This window comes from Musca domestica, unplaced genomic scaffold (genome assembly GCF_030504385.1).
Source record: "Musca domestica strain aabys unplaced genomic scaffold, Musca_domestica.polishedcontigs.V.1.1 9, whole genome shotgun sequence".
NCBI classification, from domain to species: Eukaryota; Metazoa; Arthropoda; class Insecta; order Diptera; family Muscidae; genus Musca; species Musca domestica.
Genome location: NW_026712435.1, coordinates 2136726 through 2150172, shown reverse-complemented (window position 1 = coordinate 2150172; position 13447 = coordinate 2136726). Strand labels below are relative to the sequence as shown.

Genomic DNA, 13447 nt, shown 5'->3' with positions numbered 1-13447 from the left:
GAACTGCTCCATAGCATACAGTTTTGTGAAATTAACCAGTAAAGAAAGTCTTAAAGTCGGGCGGCGCCGACTTTATGATACCCTACACCACTTTGCTAATTAAGTAGAGCTCCACATAACAATTAAAAGTTTCTATGGGAGAATTCAATCATACACGCTATGATTATAATTATAATTTAAAGTTCAAAGGACTAAATTCGGAATTGTATTGCCCATTTGGTGCACAATTAATTTGAAATCGGACAAAGATATATATGGGAGTTATGTCCAAATCTGAACCGATCTCGATAAACTTTGGCAACGATATTTCTGAGCTGTATTTGATATATTTACCTGAATATCGTTGTTACAGAGTGCATATTACGGTTGTGGGTACCAAATATAACAAATCGGATGAATAATATATATGGAAGCTATAACTATATCTGAACCGATCTGAACCAAATTTGACATACTAGCTACTAGACTCAATTCGGTCGTAAGTGCCAAATTCCATACCATTTGGACAAATATTAGACGTTTGGTGCACAATAAAAGGTAAATCGGACGATGTTATATATGGGAGCTATATCCAAATCTGAACCGATCTCGAATTTAGCAAATGTATTTCTAAGCTGTATTTGATATATTTCCCCAAATATTGTTGTTGCATAGTGCATATTACGGTGGCGGTGGACAAAAATAACAAATCGGATGAACAATATATATGGGAGCTATAGCTATATCTGAACCGATTTCGATCAAATTTGGCATACATATTTTCAGGCCTAATATGGGTGTATGTGCAAAATTCCATACAATTCGGGCTGATATTACACGTTTGGTGCACAATAAAAGTCAAATCGGACGAAGATATATATGGGAGCTATATCCAAATTTTGACCGATTATCTCCAATTTCAATAGGGTTCGTCCTTAGGCCAAACAAAAGACCTTTGCAAAATTTCATCTGGATCGGGCAATAAATGCGACCTGTACTTTGTTTACAAAAATACATGGACAGACGGACGGACGGACATGCATAAATCGACTCAGAATGTGATTCTATGCAGATCATCAAAAGGAACTATGGGTCTATCTCGTTTCCTTCTGCCTGTTACAAACAAATGCACAAAGACATAATACCCTGACCACCTTGTGGTGTAGGGTATAAAAACCATAGCCAATAGGAAGCATTAAGATCTGCAAAAGAAATTTTATGAATGGGACGTATATCAACATGAAAGAAACAACAAAAACCCAGATCTTTGACACATGATAAATACAAGAAATTACAACAACAGCATAAATGAATTCCTGAAAAAAAGAATAAAATAAAACTTCAACATGAAAGAATACAACAATTGTTGGTGTTATTCATAATTTTCTATTATTGCCGTTGTTCATCATTAATTTTTGTTGCTGTTTCTATCATTTCTTCTTGCCGCTGTTATTCATCATAGTTGCTGCATTTAACCAATTCGTCGCCGCATCATATCTCTCATTAGTTTTAATGTAGTCGTAAGTAGATTTAAATCAGGCCAAGGCAGAGAGCCTCAAAATTTTTTTGTGATTGTATGTGTTTTGAAATTACAAAATATTGCAAGTGTTTTTTTGCCTCTCTTTACACAGTGAGAAATAATTTGTTTATATTTAAATTTTCAATTGTAAATTTTCTGTTTTCGAAACAATTTTGTTGGTTAAGATTTATATTTTGATCAGACAATTCTGACAAAATAAAACAAGTAAAAAAGCTGTAAGTTCAGCCTGGCCGAACTTTGAATACCCTCCACCGTTTGGAACGAATTTGGCAATTTTCAAACAAAACCCAAAACCAACTTGACAGAAAATTCAAAACCATTTATTTTTTACAAAAATAAGAGTATCCCTTGGAATATCTGTGTGTTCACTAACACAACTATAAAAAATAAATTGTTTTGAATTTTCTGTCAAGTTGGTTTTGGGAGAATATTTAGTTTTATTCGAGCAGTCGATGAGGAAGGTGCTGTCGGATATTTTTATGAATACACCGTAAGAAATATTGGAACACATAAATATATGTTACTACATATTTGATGTCTGTCCGTCTACCAGTCTGTGGAAATCAGTCTAGCTTTCGAACGAAATAAAGTAGGTTAATAAAATTTTACTCAAATGTATATTATGTCTGCAGGACTTTTGGTATGGAAAATGGGCCATGTAGGTCCACGTTTTGGTTTAGCCCGGTAACTACCGATATTCGGTAATTTGATGATTTTAGTGACAGTATTCACCGGATATGTTTCACATTTGGTATTTGAAGTTCGTATATATAACGGCTACATTCGGTATTTTTAAAATTTTAACGGATTTTATTTGTTTGAAAATTGCCAAATTCGTTCCAAACGGTGGAGGGTATTCAAAGTTCGGCCAGGCTGAACTTAAAGCTTTTTTTGTTGTTTTATTTTGTCAGAATTGTCTGATCAAAATATTGATCTTTACCAACAAAATTGTTTCGAAAACAGAAAATTTACAATTGAAAATTTAAAGATAAACAAATTATTTCTCACTGTGTAAAGAGAGTCAAAAAAAACATTTGCAATATTTTGTAATTTCAAAACACATACAATCACAAAAAAATTTTGAGGCTCTCTGCCTTGCCCTGATTTAAATGTTCCCCATGTATGACATTTAAGAACTATAAAACTATAATTAGTACTATGATTGAACTACAACTAGCTGAAAGATTGCACTCCATTTGACTCTCTTAAATAAGCATACATTGATTTTTCTCCCTTATGTATATTTTATCATAAAAAATTATCGATATTTCTTGCACAAAATGCCAAACGTTATTTTCAATTATAATGAAATGAATATGGTTTTTGATTCTCTCGCTGTTAAATGAAGGTAATGTCAGATCAAGTAATTATGTTAGTAGATAGGTATATTTAAGTGGTAGCTTTTAGAATAAGATTGTGTAGGCTACCAATGACGTATCATTTGGGTGGGAGAAATACATTCCTGTAGCAATTATACTTTACATTTACGGACATTTAAAAATGTCAAACCCTTTAATTTGTCTTTCTATACATATTATTCCTGTATGTGGCTTTGTAATTATAGCATGACACCTCTAATGTTGCGAGGCGATAACCAGAGTCAATTAACCACGCCACTGTAGAGTTAGCCAGCAAAACTATTTCATGCCTTTGACTTGGGAATCGTTGGACTTTTAGGAATTATATCCCAGTATACCCTTATAATACAAAGGGCCTGTGCGACCAATACATACGTAAAAAAAGGAACTGACTCTTGTAAAACTGTGAAAATAGTGAAGACCGACGATTGTGAAAAAGAGGAGAAGTTGTGAAGCCAACAATCACACAGGCAATCAAAATTGAAAATCGAACATGGATTGAATTTAGAAGAGCACTCACTCAGTGCTTAGGTATTATGGGAAGTATAAAGAAAATTGTTACAGATAATGAGTTAGGATTTAAAGCTTTACCCCTTTTAGAGTTCCTAAAGGAAAGAAATATAGAAATTCACTTCACATCAAATAACAATCATTCATCCAATTCCGACGTTGAAAGGCTACACAACACGATAAATGAACACATACGGATCCTTAGGCACGATGCCGATACTGTAGAAGAAAAAATATACAAAATAATCTCGTTTTACAACAATACCATACATTCAACAACGGGATGTAGACCCTCAGACTTTATAAACTGGAAAATAGGACGAGATAGGTACCCTACTATAAAAGAAAAACTGCAGAATGCAAAACAAAAATCAATAAATAAAATTAATCATAATCGTGAAAACTGTGAAGTCTTCGGTGATGTCTATATAAAACAGGATCGGGGCGGGAAAAATCACTCAAAGTTTCGAAAAGTTAATGTGGAGGAACTCGATGAAAATCATGTCATTACTAAAAACGGACATATATATTATAAATCCCATCTTAAAAGGGAAAAGGATTTAACTCCTCTATCAGGAAAGAGACTAAAATACGTTACCGGAACAATGGACAGCAAAGACGAAGAAAAAATACTGAACCATTTTCCCGAATAGACAACATTAATAAAGAGACATCGTCCGAAATTGACAAACTTACCTATCTATATACGATACTATCAAATGAAGTAACTAATATAACAACACACAAAAACAACCAACAACACATTATAGAAACATACATTAGTCAGTTTAGAAAAGACATAGGAAATAGAATTCATGATCTCGTAGAAACAAACTACATTCTTGGAAAACATATCGAATTTTCTGTCAAGTTGGTTTTGGGTTTTGTTTGAAAATTGCCAAATTCGTTCCAAACGGTGGAGGGTATTCAAAGTTCGGCCAGGCTGAACTTAAAGCTTTTTTTGTTGTTTTATTTTGTCAGAATTGTCTGATCAAAATATTGATCTTTACCAACAAAATTGTTTCGAAAACAGAAAATTTACAATTGAAAATTTAAAGATAAACAAATTATTTCTCACTGTGTAAAGAGAGTCAAAAAAAACATTTGCAATATTTTGTAATTTCAAAACACATACTATCAAATGAAGTAACTAATATAACAACACACATAAACAACCAACAACACATTATAGAAACATACATTAGTCAGTTTAGAAAAGACATAGGAAATAGAATTCATGATCTCGTAGAAACAAACTACATTCTTGGAAAACATATCGAATTTTCTGTCAAGTTGGTTTTGGGTTTTGTTTGAAAATTGCCAAATTCGTTCCAAACGGTGGAGGGTATTCAAAGTTCGGCCAGGCTGAACTTAAAGCTTTTTTTGTTGTTTTATTTTGTCAGAATTGTCTGATCAAAATATTGATCTTTACCAACAAAATTGTTTCGAAAACAGAAAATTTACAATTGAAAATTTAAAGATAAACAAATTATTTCTCACTGTGTAAAGAGAGTCAAAAAAAACATTTGCAATATTTTGTAATTTCAAAACACATACAATCACAAAAAAATTTTGAGGCTCTCTGCCTTGCCCTGATTTAAATGTTCCCCATGTATGACATTTAAGAACTATAAAACTATAATTAGTACTATAATTGAACTACAACTAGCTGAAAGATTGCACTCCATTTGACTCTCTTAAATAAGCATACATTGATTTTTCTCCCTTATGTATATTTTATCATAAAAAATTATCGATATTTCTTGCACAAAATGCCAAACGTTATTTTCAATTATAATGAAATGAATATGGTTTTTGATTCTCTCGCTGTTAAATGAAGGTAATGTCAGATCAAGTAATTATGTTAGTAGATAGGTATCTTTAAGTGGTAGCTTTTAGAATAAGATTGTGTAGGCTACCAATGACGTATCATTTGGGTGGGAGAAATACATTCCTGTAGCAATTATACTTTACATTTACGGACATTTAAAAATGTCAAACCCTTTAATTTGTCTTTCTATACATATTATTCCTGTATGTGGCTTTGTAATTATAGCATGACACCTCTAATGTTGCGAGGCGATAACCAGAGTCAATTAACCACGCCACTGTAGAGTTAGCCAGCAAAACTATTTCATGCCTTTGACTTGGGAATCGTTGGACTTTTAGGAATTATATCCCAGTATACCCTTATAATACAAAGGGCCTGTGCGACCAATACATACGTAAAAAAAGGAACTGACTCTTGTAAAACTGTGAAAATAGTGAAGACCGACGATTGTGAAAAGGAGGAGAAGTTGTGAAGCCAACAATCACACAGGCAATCAAAATTGAAAATCGAACATGGATTGAATTTAGAAGAGCACTCACTCAGTGCTTAGGTATTATGGGAAGTATAAAGAAAATTGTTACAGATAATGAGTTAGGATTTAAAGCTTTACCCCTTTTAGAGTTCCTAAAGGAAAGAAATATAGAAATTCACTTCACATCAAATAACAATCATTCATCCAATTCCGACGTTGAAAGGCTACACAACACGATAAATGAACACATACGGATCCTTAGGCACGATGCCGATACTGTAGAAGAAAAAATATACAAAATAATCTCGTTTTACAACAATACCATACATTCAACAACGGGATGTAGACCCTCAGACTTTATAAACTGGAAAATAGGACGAGATAGGTACCCTACTATAAAAGAAAAACAGCAGAATGCAAAACAAAAATCAATAAATAAAATTAATCATAATCGTGAAAACTGTGAAGTCTTCGGTGATGTCTATATAAAACAGGATCGGGGCGGGAAAAATCACTCAAAGTTTCGAAAAGTTAATGTGGAGGAACTCGATGAAAATCATGTCATTACTAAAAACGGACATATATATTATAAATCCCATCTTAAAAGGGAAAAGGATTTAACTCCTCTATCAGGAAAGAGACTAAAATACGTTACCGGAACAATGGACAGCAAAGACGAAGAAAAAATACTGAACCATTTTCCCGAATAGACAACATTAATAAAGAGACATCGTCCGAAATTGACAAACTTACCTATCTATATACGATACTATCAAATGAAGTAACTAATATAACAACACACATAAACAACCAACAACACATTATAGAAACATACATTAGTCAGTTTAGAAAAGACATAGGAAATAGAATTCATGATCTCGTAGAAACAAACTACATTCTTGGAAAACATATTTAAAATTAATAATGATTTAATCTGTTGACCAATCTTGTAGACGAGATAGGACATATTATATTCAACACCAAACCAACATACTGACAATAAAAGAATACAAACTCATGGATAAAATAGAATCATATCTAGCAAATTCCCAGATTCTGAAACGAAACATTTGCTGAAAGTCTAATAGATCCGATTCCGAACAAATCCAACAGATCACTGGCTATCAATGATAATACTTTTCTCTACACAATAATGAAATATACAATACAGATTTCTATAAATATAAAAAGTTACAAAAATCAAAAGACTGTTGCATACAGAAAATTGTAAAAAATGAAGAACCAATATGCAAAATGGAAGATTTAAGCATAGAGGAAGAAAAAGAAATACACCCTGGATTATTGATATTTAAAAATTATAATAGCAGAATTGAAACAAATTATAATACTACTGTTAACTTTGGAAAGATGAAAACATTCCTTATAAAATTCGAAAATTGTCATGTGAAAACAAAACATTCATACTACGAAAACTTTAAAATTAATGTCAAAGAAATGTTTATTTTAGAAAATTTTATACAAAAAATTAATGAGAATAATGAATCATTTCCAGAACTACATTTAAATCGACTAAAACTTGATGACACTATAACCTTTGTAAACAGAAAACTATATAGTAATAATATGGTAAATATCAGTAGTAATATAAGCGCCCTTATTGTCATTATATCTATTATTTTTCTTATCTATACTAGAATGAACAAGAGGATTTACATATTGTCTTCATCGGAGCCTCAAACTAACAGTGGGGGAGTTACGGCCACGCCAATATTCACAATATAATGAACACATACACACACATTAGCATATGTATGTATGTAATTTCTTTTGTATGCCGGCACGTGTAACACTTCGCCACAATCCGAACCAGTCTTCCAATAATTACCCAGAATTTTATCAGGCCACTAATTTTCATTGTCCAAACGACAAGATAGTAACATGCACTTTTGCAACAATCAAAATCGATCAAATATTAATTCCTTGGAAATTTGCCTTTTTGCAATTACCCAACATTCACATATAAAATTGGAATTTGAATTGTTTTGTATCACTTTGATCCTGGCTGGCTATAATTTGTCAATGCGAATGTTGAACTATCAGCTATTTAACAAATAAACAATCCCCGGTATTTTGTCTGGCCAAATGAGCACATTTCCTCTTTTCCATTCTATGATTATTGATATAAATAATAGACACAAAAACATATAGTTTTAATTATCACCTTGGCTATAATTGCGCATTACCCCAATTTAATAAAGAGTTGCTTGTGAAATAAAATAATGTGGTTTTATTTTTCCTAAAAACGAATAACAACATCCTATCTATTAAACAGCCGTTACAGATGTTGCACCATTTCAAAATTTATTTTCTATGAATTTTAGAGTGTTTTTAGGGGATTATTCTAAATAAACCAGAGTTTTGAACCATTTAAGTACATATTTTATTAAAATTGAAATTTTTAGTTTTCTATAGTTTAAATAGATCGGCTTTGAACAGATATAAAATACTAAATAATATATGTAATGTATATAAAAAACGACTTCAAGACACTTGGAATGATCAACTAGTTCAAATTCTCATAAGCACTTACCTAATGAAGCACGTATAAATGAAACTCCGAAATTGGTCAACACCAAAAGGCATAAAATATGGTTTATACGTGGCATCAATGAAATCAGTTTATTTGTCACCCAGAAAATATAAAATGTTTTCAGACGAAGACACTAAAAAGTTTTTTGAAGCCCATTTAAACAGAAGGATATATTAAAGAAAAATTTCAAGTTCAAATAGCACGTGATTCGCTCTCTATTCATTGTCCGACCCAAGACAAAACAATAAAGGTCAACTCATTTGCAAAATTTAATATGGCAACCCACAAAATCGACCTTGTCATTTTGTAAATTAACAGGCACGTCACAGGAACGAATTCGGTACGAAAGTGATTTCAATTTCATATTTAGCTTTATCAGAAATCGTAAAAGGCAACATTTTTTTCGGTTTGAAACCATTTTTATTTTTACAAGTGAAATAGTATTTTTATGGAAAATTGTGACTTTAAAACAATCTCAAAACACTTTTAAGTAATAACAATGTTGTCTTAATGACAAATACACAATTAGATTTACATTTTTTATTTATAACTCAAGAACCGCTGGTCTGATTTTAATGTTTCAGACAAATTCGGAATTGTCTCTTGCCGGAAAAGGATAAAATCCGAATTTTTTCAATTTGACATGCCTGGTTGAAGTTTACATTTTTTGTTTGAATTCTGAATGTAAGGTAAAAAATGAGATTAGTGCACAATACGATGGTCAATGACAATCTTTCCAAAGGGGTCATATCAAAACATGGACCTTTGGCAGTAATACGCCCAATGAGAACTCGAAATTCAATTTCATTGAAACTGCAATCAGTAAAATGTCGAATAAAAAGAGGAATTCATTATGCGGACTATACAAAATTGTACATCGAATCGAAAATTCAGTAAGAAAATAAATGATATACTCCGAAAAATTTTACTGATACCTTCAAGTTATTTAAATCGTAGGTACCATTAAACAGGAGTGTATGGCATAGTAGATCAAAATCCTGAAAGGGTTTTTGGTTCCAAGGCCAAACTTTTTAAGGCCCATTATATAGCCCTAACCATACACAAAGGACATCAAATATTTTTCTCTAAACTTTGCAAAATTTGCGATAGAAAAGACAAAATTGGAACAAATTTCAAAATCGGGAAAAAATCGAGAAAATTTTTTCAATGGAATTCCAAAATGATAGCCAATTCGGAATGGTCTCTTGGCAAAAGGATATAAACCAAAAAAATCACGTAAAAAAATTTAGTTTTTTAATTCTGAATGATAGATATTGGAAAAGAAATTAGACCACAATACGACGTTAAATGCTGTTCTTTCCTGACAAGAATTAACATCTCAGGGCCTACATCGAGCTTCTGCTGTAAGACCCGAACTCCTAATTCTTCTTCTTTCATACAGTAATAATCCGTCTAATGAGGGCTAAAAATGCAAAATTCTTTGGGACGGATGTCAATGAATTTCCGAACATAAAGGGTCACTGCAATATGCGAACTAAACAAAATAGTAGATCAAATTAGAACTTTAATAGGAAAACTAATAATATTCTCCTGAAAATTCTTCCACAACCTTCAAAATACTTTAAAATGCTGGTACCAATATACGGGGGACTATGCGCAATAGGGAGTAATTACACTGTGCAAGAGCCAATATAGCGATTGGTAAATTCTAAATGAATAGTATTCGGTTAGTAGATCAAAGTCCCTAAAGGGGTTTACTTTCCCAGACCAAACTTTTTTAGGGCCCATTATATAGCCTTATTCATACTAAAAGGGCCTCAAATATGTTGCTCTATATTTCGCAACATTTAAGAAGAGCTTTAAAATTTGATACAGGCTTATGGTATATATGCAGAACTATTTGTACAAAATATGGATCGTATCGATCAACGTTTTGGTATAGCACCCACTTAAGGGTATATCCCGATTTCAAGTATTTTTTATATGTTAGCCACATTTTTCATAAAAATGTCGGCAAATTTAAGTAATTTGAGTTCTTAGTAAGAAAAAAACATCCTTGCAAAAAATTATCGATGTAGACCCACGTTTTGGTATAGCCTTCATATGAAGGTGTTCCCTGATTTTAGCTATTTCCGGGGTCTTGGTCACATTTTTTAATTGATTTGGCACTTATTTAGTTTCTAAGGAGGTAGAAAACCACTTCGAAGAAAATGTCTAATGTAGGCCAAGGTTACGGAGTAGCGCACATATAAATGTACCTCTTAATTTCAACTATTGCTAACAAATTTTCAATCGATTTCTCTAAAAACTTGAAACAATGATTAATTTTAAAAATACAGAACAATTTCAACATAAATATAAATTTTGGTATGATTCCCATATAACTTTACCTCCCAGGTCGACTAATATGAACCAGATCTTTAAAAGTAATTGAAGACTAAAACTACGGGCCGGCAACGCGGACCGGGCCAGCTAGTTTAAAATAATTAGCAAATTTTAATGGTTTCTCAATTGACGAAGCCAATTGTTAACAAAGTGTAGCCACATCAATTTTTTCTTGAAAATCACTTTTTACTTCAAACTAAAATTATTTATCTGTGAAAACCAAACAATGTGGAATAACGAAAAATAAACTGAAGCAAAGAAAGAAAAAAACAAAACCAAAAGAACACTCAAATAAAAAAAGGATTTGTACAAAAATTTAATTATCTTAAAATATATGAAATATGTATTGTGGAATGCTGTTTAATCAATTAATCATTAATTTATATTTTAGGGACAGGCACAGCAATTCGACGCAAGAAACAATTGTCATAGATTTTATGGAGAGCCACCAGGACCTAGCGAGGGGCTATGTCAAAGGTGATCGAGTGGTTGCCGAAACAAGTTGGTCACAGCTTACCGAAAAACAAAATTCCTTGGGATCACCCACTAAAGATTGCAATGGGTGGAAAAAGACATGGAAAACCGAAAATTATGAATGAAGAATGTAATGTTTTAATCTAAAAAAATTGGAATTACGAGTTCCCCTTCAGCAAAAATCAAATACAGAAAACACTCAACAATATATTCAAAATGTCAACATTTACAGAAAAGAGTCAAAATATGAGTGAATATTGTAAAATAATGATAAAATAGCCCTTTAGAGGAAAAACAATAATTTATTCTAGTGATATTAATGCGAATTTCATGTTTTCATACAAATTTCCATTAAGATAAATAAACAAACATTTTGACAAAAAGGAATTATGTTACTATGAATTATGAATCGTGGCGTATGAACGGTTTAATTGGTGTACCAAATTCTGAGCGAACAACTTGATTGAAATTGCAATGAGAACATAGTATAATTCCCCACAAAAATTTTTCTGAGCAATCGATAATTTTTTTTAGTTATTTTGTTCGATCGAAATCACCCACGGTGAAATATGTGCCATCCCTTACAAATGAGAGCATTTATCGAAAAAATACATGATGACATTAAATAGAATTAATAGAAAAATTCAGTATAAGTTTATACATTTTCAGGCGTATGTACATTGAAACGAAAGTACATTTTGTTATTTCTATCATATGAGTCACGCAAATAACACACGGACGAAAACTAGATGAAAGGACCTACACATTCACCCAATAGAAATTTGACAATCTCTAACAATATTTTGTTATTTCTAATAATAATCATGATTTACAGTTTTTTGCACGTATCTTCCACTTTTTGTTGTTTATATAATGGTTCACACCAAAATATGCCTGATGAGCCGCTTAACCAACGGCGAAACGCGTCGCATAGTGGTGAGTGTGTAATAGTGTATATCTGACCTTCCTTTCCACTGCAAATTTCAGATCATTAAGCCCACCTCAAAAGAGAAATAAAAACATTAAGTTAATTTTTTATTCAAATGACTAATTTCCAAAAATGATTTTTTTCCTGAAAAACATGCAATCACCCCGAAGTGCAGTGAATGGAATGGTCCACCGCAATGGTGGACCAGGGGTGTTATGTAAACCGTGTCCATCAGTGTTACAAGGTTTCCAGTCATGGTACCAACTGTATCAGTGTTTCAAGGTTTTCAGTCAAGGTATAGTCAAGGTATTTTGACGGGTTCCTCGACGAGTAGCAGGCTTAGTTGCCAAGTCCTTACCGACATCGTCACCTCCACAGTCCAAACAGCATGCCACTGTGGAAGGTTTTGTGGGGGGTACTACACTCACCCAACCGCGTTGACTCCCGCTCAAAGGAGACAAAGGCAACAGGGGTTATAAATGGTCCTCTCAAGTTACGGAGAGGGAAAACCCCCTAATAAGGGCGAACCTTAAGACAATGCGGAAGTTGGAAAGAAACCACCACAAATTAATAAAAAACAGTAATAAGAAAAAAAACAAGAATATTTAATAAGTAAAAAAACGTGTAATTAAAACATGCAAGAACAAACGATTGAGGAGAAACCATAAAAAATTAATGAGAGTCTGATTTTTTTACCAGAATTAGTTCAACTAACAATAGATCAAGTGAGGGATTTAATCCTACACAAAAGAAGGACCTAAAGGAAATTATAGAGAATTTTTTAAGGGTGATAATTTAGATGTAGGTGGTGATCAACCAATAGGGATTATTGAAATAGAAGAATTAGACATAATAAAATCATTGAGAGAATTCAATTCATGGAGAAAGTCGGTAGAAAGAGTGTTAAAATTATTCAGTAGTATAAAAGGAACCAGCAGATACTATGCAATACGGTACGTACAAAGATCGTTAGAGATGCTCTCGGTTCATATAGAACTCCCCTGGATTGGGTGAAGATAAAAAATGCCTTATGATGGATTACTCTGACAAAAGAGACATAGGTACATTAGAGTACCAAATGACAACAATGTGTCAAGATCAGAGGACCATCACCGAATTTTATCAGGCTGTTTATCAGTATTTATCTCTGATCCTTGATAACATAGCCTGTTTAGATCTAGATGAGAGCAGTCTTTTTGCAATGCCAAGATCTTATAGAGACAAAGCATTAAACACTTTTGTTAGAGGACTAAAGAGAGACCTACCAATGCTCTTGAGTTCAAAGGAAACAGCATCTCTTTCTCAGGCTCTTCATATCTGCCTAAAATTAGACAACACGTCGTATAGGATGACCATGCTCATGGACAAATTGCAAGGACAAATAAAGAAATTCGAGGTAGCAGAAATAAAACAATCCATCCAAACTTTTATCCAGAGAAAGGTTACACTGGATTCTCG

At 32.6% G+C, this 13447-nt stretch overlaps 1 protein-coding gene across 2 annotated transcripts in view; it reads right to left on the bottom strand.

Annotated features, from left to right (window-relative positions):
• Positions 1–13447, bottom strand: part of LOC101887814 (tyrosine-protein phosphatase 69D) — a 148606-nt gene that overhangs the window by 108032 nt on the left and 27127 nt on the right. The window lies entirely within an intron of this gene.